Below are 10,000 nucleotides of genomic sequence, written 5' to 3'. Positions count from 1 at the left end.
TCGAAAGCTGAATAGATTTCCTATAAAAGATATATAAATAAACAAAAATGTATTGTAGGACAATGTGTTGAACAATTTTCATTTGATTCCGGAAAAGTTTTCTTTTTATCGTGGGCTTAGAAAATATGATATAGATTTTAATTTAAAATGTTACTGTTATATAATTCTTCAGAGCAGGAGCAAGCAAAAAGAATGGCCTTTCAAATGGTTTAAAAAATATGAATATTGCAATTATTTATACATGCAAAAGCACACACAAGGAAATCATCTATGTATGCCTAAACTCAGGGGGAACCATGGGGATCAATAAAAACCTGTTATAGGTTTTATTGCACACAAAAACTGGAGTCACCTCCTGAAACAATAGAAACAGCCACTATTACAACACGTACTACTTTACATGCACAATAACAAACAAATACATCAAAGTAAGGGCCAGACAACACAGGGCCATCCACAAGCAATAATATGCACGAAGACACACAAATAGCAACATAATAAGCTGGTAAATGCAAGCAGAGAAACACAATGTACATGAGAGCATAAATGTAAAACTACATTGAACATATATTACCACATATATATATATATATATATATATATATATATATATATATATATATATATATATTTATATATATATATATATCATCATCTCTTCCTAAAGCTATTGACGCAAAGGGCCTCGGTTGGATTTCGCCAGTCGTCTCTATCTTGAACTTTTAAATCAATACTTCTCCATTCATCATCTATTTCACACTTCATAGTCATCAGCCATGCAGGTCTGGGTCTTCCAACTCTTCTAGTGCCTTGTGGAGCCCAGTTGAAAGTCTGGTGAACTAATCTCTCTTGGAAAGTGCAAAGAGTATGCCCAAACCATCACCATCTGTCCCCTCACCATGATCTCATCCACATGTGGCACTTGAGTAATCTCTTGTAGTTTCATTTCTAATCCTGTCCTTCCATTTAACTCCCAATATTCTTCTCAGGGCTTTGTTCTCAAATCTAAAAAATCTGTTAGATATAGCTTCATTGTCATACAACGACTCATGTCCATACAGTAACAATGATCTCACTAAACTGATATATAGTCTGAATTTTGTGAGTAATTTCAGACAATTTTCTTTCCAAATTTTAAATAACCTAGCCATTGTCTGATTTGCTTCTTCCAATCTTTCATTAAATTCCAATTCTAAAGACTCTGTATTACAGATTATAGTTCTTAAATATTTAAATGATTCTACCTCATTAATCCTTTCTCCTTCCAATGATATTTTACCTTCCATTGCACATTCCATTCTCATCATCTCTGTCTTTCTTCTATTCATCTTAAGCCCAACCTCCTGTGATATTTCATACATTCTGGTAAGTAAGCATTGCAAATCCTGTGGTGCTCTACTAATAAGGACAGCGTCATCAGCATACTCTAGGTCAGCTAACCTCCTATTACCAATCCAGTCCAACCCTTCTCCCCCATCTCCAACTGTTCTATGCATTACAAAATCCATTTGGAGTATAAACCACATAGGTGACAATACATTCCCTTGGAATACGCCAGTGTTCAATGGAAATTTATTTGATAGGACTCCACTAACATTGACATTGCACTTGATATTCTCATGATAACGCAGGACTCTCAACAGAATTGGCCGGTGCACATTATCAAGGGCTTTTCATAGTCCACAAATGCTATCAACAGTGGATTCCTATATTATACACATTGCTGCACAACATGTTAAATGAAAATTTGGTCAGTACAACTTCTACTTCTTCTAAATCCCGCTTGTTCATCTCTCCGCTTCTCATCAATCTTTCTCTCTACCCTCTTTAGAATAAGCAAACTATATAATTTCATGACAATTGATGTGTGATGACTCTGTAATTATTGCAATCAGTCAGATCTTTTTTTTGCCACTTTCACCAACACTCCTAGCTCCCATTCATCAGGTTTTGTCTCTCCATGCCACATTCTACAAAATAATCTTGTAAGTATTCTGGGAGTCACTTCATTTTCAGCCTATATCATCTCAGCAGTTATTCCATCGTATCCAGGGGCTTTCCACCTCTTGAGATTTTTAAGAATAGCTTCGCCTTCTAACACACTGAATTCATTCCTGGGCACATCAAGATCTTAACTCAGCTTCAGGTAAATCAATCAAATTATTCCCTTCATATCTCCTATTCATGACATCACTAAAATGTTCCATCTAACGTTGCCTTTCTTCATCCTCAGTTGTTATAACTGATCCCTCTCTCTTTTTGATGGGTATATGCTTCTTCTTCTTTGCCCCAATAGAGATTTTTTTGGGCTCAAGCCATGGCGTCCTGATGGAAGGTTCCTTATTGGTAGCTTCCTTGGGTATATTAACTACTAAGATATTCCCAGAGAATTTAACCACAGGTTATCACAGAATTCTAACTTCTGGAGCGAGTATCCTAAAGGTTTCCCTTTAAGACATCGTATATCAACAGGGGACGCATGTATTAACGCGCCACATAGCTATCTGCACCCCATATAGAGTTAACACTTCGATATGGAGGGGCGGAGAATAGCTGGGGAGCCGTTCCACAGCTATACTCGTCCGTGGCTACTTTTGGTACTCGAAACGTAAACAAACGGGCGCCATTGCTAAATGACGTCACGTCCGTCCTCATCCTTCTTTTAGTAGCTTGCCTTGCTAAGACGGATTTTCCCTTGTGCTTTTTCATCGGCTTACATCTTCGCAATGTCGCTACCTTCAGCCTCGCCTTCTTCTGGAAAGTTGAGTACCAGGTCCCAGTATTGTTCAAAATAAGCTCTGACCGTAAAGTAACTTATACGTTTCGAGATATTTCGTGTTTTCTGGCAGAGCTGTGCTACTACTGGACACGCCATTTTATGGCATCGCTGTTCCCCTGCATGCCTTATTTAGCTAGCCTGAACAGCTTATTCCGGCCTTTTAACTAATTGATACTGTTAGTTATTTAGTCTTCATAGCTAGGAACTTCATATATCGTGTTTTGACGCTTTTTTATCGGTCATCGCCTGACCCCATGCTAGTTCGCTAGCTTAGCCCCTAGGCCAGAGCGCCTAACACCAGTGTTCATGCATGATATATTCCAGTGATCCTAGGTTAAGTTATGAAGATAGTGGCATTATTTTATGATACTGTTTACTGTGATGCAAGTGTTTTCGCCTTCAGGGACCATATAGGGGATCGGTTTGATAGTGTGCCTTTCTAACCTAACCTAATTGTAGGACCCCTATATGCTCCCTTCACCCCCTGCCTTAGGGCATTCCCTCCGTGTGGCCACGCTCCCCCTACCACGTAAGGGGATCATGTCCGTATCAGAGTATTTATCGCTTCTCTGTCCTCCCTAAGGGAATGATCCCCCCTTAGGGTTGCGTCCGAGAAAGAGGAACGGCCTGTCCTTCCTCAGTTGCTGAGGTTAGGTTACCTGACCTTCATTGCAACTTGCGATATGTCTTCCAGCCTACCTAGCTTGGGGTTTAACATCCCTTCTCTAGGTTAGGCCTCGGGGGGAGGGGGGGGGGCCTAGTTCTGTACTTTGCTTGAAACGGTACCCATGCACCGTTCTCATTCAGGTTGCCTACCCTAGGCTACGGAGCGTTCTCCCTTCCTTGGTGGCCGTTTTTGTACAGAGCCTCCCCTATGGAAGACCCTTCTTCTTTCCCCTCCCCCCCTATCCCTTAGTATGATCTAGCCTATACACATCTGTCCCTAGTCCTACAACTCCTCCTTAGGGTGGATTGATAGGGCTATCTTGAGTCCCTGTGGGCAGTCCGCTCTGGTACATATACCCTTCATAGCGTCCTATGGGGTTAGCCACTGGAAACGTTTTGTCCGCAGGGGTTCCCCCTCTCTTGGGTGTTCCCTGGCCCTCCCTTGGGCTACTCTGGCACCCGGCTCCCTGCCATTGGGTGATAGGGCTAGCCCCTATCATGGGTACACTCATTCAGGTGGGATGCTATAGGGGTTCGTATTCTTACCCCTCCATCCCTCCTTCTGTCTCTCTTCCTGCCCTCGTGCCGGTCCCTTGCCGCCTCTAGTGCCGGCGATACCGCCCTCCTTTGGTGACACATTCCTGTATCCTCCCTAGTCGACAGTTCTCCACGTGCCGGAGGGCTGCCGCCTTCTGTCGGTGTATAGCCGATGGCCTACCCTTACACTACCTAGCTTCGGTCGTCCGTCTTTCGGGCCGGCCTCCGGCGTGCCGGCATCGATTGCCGGCGGTCTGGGTATGCTATAACCCCCTTCCTTATCCTATGACCTTGTCACCAAGCCGGCAGCGGAGCCTCCGCCTCCTGCCGGCGTGCCGCCGCTGTGCCGGGGGCCGCCAACCTGGCATTACACCTGACTTCTCTATGTGTCTTCCCTAATGCCAGAAACCCTGCTGGAGCGGCCTCCAGCGTTCCGCCGGTCTGCCGGCGCCCTCCGGAGACGCCAAGAGACTTGCACCCCTTCTCCCAGCTATCAACTTCATGCTGATAGCCCTACACTGCAACCAGATAGCTTGGCTACCCCAATGGATAGGTATTGTCTTACCGTTCTATTAACAGCCGTGCTGTCTTCTTGCATATCACAATTTTCCAGCATGCTGTGTGTGTCTTAGCACGGCTGGTTGCCGGAAACCGTTGTCCTATGGGGTCTTCTACAACCCCCCAAACTACTGGCCTGAGTGGTCTCAATCCTTGATATACATCTTAGGCAATCCCTGCTAGAATTACCTTCTGCCTTCCTTGGTGATCATTGAAGAATTCTGCTTTGTGTCCTCGGTCACAAACAAATTGCCTACTGATAAGGTTACGGTAACCAGCTGGGCGGGATACACAGAGTATGTGTCTATCTACTTCATTTCCCGCTCCACTCTCTAACATTACAATGTTATTATTTAATTAATGTTAAGTTAAAGTTAACTACTTAATATTTAACTTTAGAGTAATATAAGTCATTTGTATGACTTCTGTATACTCATGTTCTCTTTCTCTTACAGGAGGAGTACGTGAAATGTGACCACAACTTCTGTGAAGTGAAGCGCCCGCACTTCTACGGGCACACGGCGTGTAGGACCCACGCCCCTTGCGCCAATAAGAAAGGCGATCTGAAATTTTGGGACCCGCAGCACTGTACAGTCTGCAAGGACCGCCTGGTCGAAGCGTTCGACAATCCTCCTTCAGCGGAGGTAAGGGACTCTTCTCGAGAGAAGCTACGCAAGTGGTGTGCGTGGCTTCCAGAAGAACGCCACCGGACCATATCTCGCCACCGAAGATTTGATGGCCTTGCTTTTCCCGAAGGCATCACCAGACTCAGTGGTCCCCAAAGATCAGATTCCCACCGTCCAGTTAGTGGTGGAACCAGATGTAGTCATGGCTCAGTCCATGCACGAGTGCCGTTTGGATGCCGACAACGAGGAACGTATGTCGGAAGTGTCGGAGAATACGGAGAGGAACCTCATGGGCGACGAACTGGACTATGAGGAAGATCGGGTGGAATACCCTGAGTCGGAGCAGGAGGTCGCTCCAACATCCACCCCCACACCGACTCCTACACTGACGGATGTATCACTCCCGTCTACATCCGCTACCCTGGATCCTACCCCATCCAACGCCTAGGAGATCTTCAAAATGCTTGAGGCTCTCATGGATAAGAAACTCCGCGAGACGCATGAGTTCTTCAGGTCCAACATGGGAAGTTCGAAGCAGCCGAAAAGGATTTCGGTTAAGGACCTCCCTGCATGCTCGGATACTAACCCCTGGAGGTATGCCGAGCACATGCCGATCACTACGGGCAAGATCTTCATAAGCGAAAAGGTCGGCTCGATCGCGCTGGAAGAAGTGGAATTCTTCCCAAACTTTGAGGCTTACCCGGACTGTTACGTCCGACTTAGATCTGAACCTGCCTCTAAAGAAGAGACCGAACCGAAGGAGGTTATAGTGTTCGATCTCCCGAAGGCCCAGGCTATGTTGGCCAATACAGTGAAAAGCAGGGGCTTCACCTGCTCAAAACTACCGGCGCTTAGCAAGAAGCACCCGACCTACGTCGCACCAGACGATGCGACCTTCCCCTTTTTGGAAAAGGCCTTCACTGCGGTGCATAAGGCAGTGGAAGAAGGAAAACCTTGCCCTGCACTGGAGGAGTGCAGACCCTTCTCCCTGACTACTCCCCCTGATGTTAGACACTTGAAAGACGTCCAGTCAATATTTGTAGTGGGAAAACTAGAACCTGACGTCGCTGGTCGTCAGTTTAACGAGGACCTCCCAAAACTTAATGACCATCTCCTTCGTCGGGAACATGATACGAAGGAAAGGCTCGCCGCATCTATGTCCCTCCAAGTACAGCTCGAAGTCATGGCCGGTGACACTAGGGTCCCTGACTACTACATGGTCCTCGCCAAAACACATTTGGCGACCGTAGTAAAGGATCTGTAGAGCTTCACGAAGGCTCGTAGAGCCTGTCGTGAATTCGTGTTCTCAAGTGCTACAGTGAGACACGAACCCCGGAGGCTGATTTCCTCCAACATCTGGGGTAAGCACCTCTTTCCCTCCTCCCTAGTGAAAGAGATCACCGACAAGGCCGCCACGGAGAACAGGAACCTTCTCCACAAATGGGGCATGTCGAAGAAAAGGAAATCCTCTCAGGACGACGGCCCTCAACCTAAGAGGAAACCCACGAAACCGAAACCCCAGCAACGTCAACAGAGACGGCAGTTTCCGGGATCCGCTACTCCCCAAGTGGCAGCTCAGCCACAGCAGACCTTTCAATTGGTCACCCAACCGGTCTTGTCACAGTCGCCGGTCTTCACCCCTGCTTTTGAGCAACAGTCAACTACCTTTCGTCCCAAAGGTAGAGGCTTAAACAGGGGCGCAGGCAGAGATGCATCTCGCCGTCCCTCCAGAGGCAGAGGAGGAAAGGGAGCTAGCGGCCAAGGTAGCAAACCCTCGGGAAACCAGAAGCAATGAAGTGCTTCCGGTGGGAGGAAGACTCCGCCAATTCCAGGATCGTTGGACCTTCGATCCCTGGGCACACAGCATCGTCATAAAGGGTCTAGGCTGGAGCTGGACTCATCCACCCCCAACTTTCCAGCAATTCTTCCAACAGTCAACCCCCCTTCTGGAAGAATAAGTCCAAGAACTCTTGAACAAGAAGGTGATAAGGAGGGTAAAGTCAACCAGGTTCCAAGGGAGACTGTTTTGCATCCCCAAGAAGGACTCCGACAAACTCAGAGTCATTCTAGACTTATCCCCCCCTCAACAAGTTCATAGCGAACAACAAGTTCAAGATGCTGACTCTTCAACAGATAAGGACCCTTCTGCCTCAAGGTTCCTACACGGTCTCCATAGACCTGGCAGGTGCATACTGGCACGTTCCAATGAACCACCACGCTTCCTCCTACCTAGGATTTCGACTCCAAAGGAAAAGCTACGCTTTCAGGGACATGCCCATCGGCCTCAATGTGGCCCCACGGATCTTCACAAAGCTGGCAGACGCCATCGTTCAACAGCTCCGCCTCCGCGGCGTCCAGGTGATGGCCTACCTCGACGACTGGCTGGTCTGGGCTCCATCGCCCGAAGATTGTCTAAGATCCTGCAACAAAGTCACCCAGTTTCTGGAACACCTGAGATTCAAGATAGACAGAAGGAAATCTCGCCTCTCTCCAGCTCAGAAGTTCCAATGGTTAGGAATCCAGAGGAATCTTCAGTCACACCGCCTTTCCATCCCCCAGAAGAAAAGGAAAGAAATAGCAGGGTCTGTCAAAAAACTGCTGAAATCCAAACGGATCTCAAGACGTCAGTAGGAACGAGTTCTAGGCTCTCTACAGTTCGCCTCAGTGACAAACCCAGTGCTGCGTGCACAGATAAAGGATGCCGCGGGAGTCTGGAGACGTTCTGCATCCATCGCTTGAAGAGACCTCAAGAGACGGCTCCCAAACAGACTTCGGTTACTCCTAAAGCCGTGGTCGGAAGCAAAGGCCCTGAAAAGGTCCATCCCTCTTCAACATCCACCTCCATCACTCAACATCCACACGGATGCTTCGCTGGAGGGTTGGGGAGGTCACTCCCACCAACAACAGGCTCAAGGAACATGGTCTCCCCTATTCAAGACGTTTCACATCAACATCTTGGAGGCCATGGCGGTCCTTCTCACTCTGAAGAAACTCTCTCCGCCTCCCTCGATCCACATTCGTCTGACCCTGGACAACTCGGTGGTAGTCCGATGTCTCAATCGCCAAGGCTCAAGATCGCCCCAGATAAATCAGGTGCTTCTCCCAATCTTCCGCCTGGTAGAGAAGAAGAAATGGCACCTGTCTGCAGTTCACCTACAAGGATTCCGCAACGTGACGGCGGACGCTCTATCTCGGACAAGCCCGATAGAGTCGGAATGGTCTCTAGACGCAAGATCCTTCTCCTTCATCTCTCACCAAGTCCCAGAACTTCAGATCGATCTCTTCGCAACGAGCGACAACAATCAACTTCCTCGTTATGTGGCCCCGTACGAGGACCCCAAGGCAGAAGCAGTGGACGCCATGTCACTGGATTAGAACAGATGGTCCAGGATCTACCTGTTCCCTCCCACCAACCTTCTGCTGAAAGTCCTCTCCAAGCTGAGAACCTTCAAAGGGACAGCGGCCCTGGTGGCTCCCAAGTGGCCCCGGAGTAATTGGTACCCCCTAGTCCTGGAGCTACAGCCCACGCTGATCCCTCTCCCGGGCCCAGTTCTCTCCCAGCAAGTACAGAAGTCGACTGTCTTCGCTTCATCATCGAAAGTCAGGGACCTTCATCTCATGATTTTCTCTCCCTAGCCGCGAAGAAAAGGTTTGGGATCTCGAAGAAAAGTCTAGACTTCCTCGAGGAATACAAGACCGAATCCACACGACGGCAATATGAATCATCCTGGAGAAAGTGGGTCTAATTCGTCAAGGCAAAAAATCCTACGGAAATCACCATCGATTTTTGCATGTCCTTCTTCATTCACCTTCATGGACAGGGCTTAGCAGCCAACACGATTTCTACCTGCAAATCGGCCTTGACTAGACCACTACTGTACGCCTTCCAGATTGATCTGTCCAGCGACATCTTCAATAAACTGCCGGAGGCATGCGCTCGTCTACGCCCAGCACCCCCACCAAAACCTATCTCCTGGTCCCTGGACAAGGTGCTCCATTTTGCCTCCAACTTGAACAACGATTCGTGCCCTCTCAAGGATCTGACTCAAAAAAGTTAATATTTCTTTTTGCTCTTGCCTCAGGAGCCCGAGTCAGCGAAATAGTGGCATTATCAAGAGACGAGGGTCACATCCTGTTTACAGACTCAGGAGACCTTACCCTCTTCCCGGATCCGACGTTTCTCGCGAAAAATGAACTACCCACCAAGAGATGGGGCCCTTGGAGAATCTGCCCCCTGAAAGAAGATGCCTCTTTATGTCCGGTAGAGAGCCTCAAGGTCTATCTTCGTAGAACTTCTGACTTTGGTGGAGGCCAACTCTTCAAAGGAGAAACATCGGGTAGCGACCTGTCACTAAAACAAATAAGAGTGAAAATCACCTACTTCATTCGCAGAGCGGATCCTGACAGTACACCCGCAGGTCATGATCCTAGAAAAGTCGCATCGTCTCTGAATTTTTTCCAGAGCATGGATTTCGAAAGCCTCAAGAGTTTCACAGGCTGGAAATCTTCGTGTGTTTTCTTCAAGCACTACGCGAAGCAAGTGCATGAAGTCAAACATTTCGTGGTAGCCGCAGGTAGTGTTATGAAACCTGCAATTAACTCTGCATAGAACAGTGAGTTACTTGGGACTTTAACTCTTCGGGTGCCTATGTTGACCCTCGTGTGATACGTAGTGATTTCAGGGACACTTAGTGTTTTTCATAGACTGTTCTTTACAAGGTGAAATGTCATAGTCGTCACATGAGTGCCGCATGCCTAGAGCATGATGTGTTTTTTCCTTATTAAAGACTGACGTTCCTATGGAACCTGTGCCTTCTAATAATTTGAAATTTTC

At 47.5% G+C, this 10,000-nt stretch overlaps 1 protein-coding gene across 1 annotated transcript in view; it reads right to left on the bottom strand.

The window, feature by feature from the left end:
* LOC137627246 (poly(A)-specific ribonuclease PARN-like) overlaps positions 1 to 10,000 on the bottom strand; it is a 506,907-nt gene that overhangs the window by 99,567 nt on the left and 397,340 nt on the right. The window lies entirely within an intron of this gene.

This window comes from Palaemon carinicauda, chromosome 35 (genome assembly GCF_036898095.1).
Source record: "Palaemon carinicauda isolate YSFRI2023 chromosome 35, ASM3689809v2, whole genome shotgun sequence".
Lineage (NCBI taxonomy): Eukaryota > Metazoa > Arthropoda > Malacostraca > Decapoda > Palaemonidae > Palaemon > Palaemon carinicauda.
Note: the sequence above shows the minus strand (reverse complement) of the source record. Positions and strands in the feature narration are given on the sequence as shown.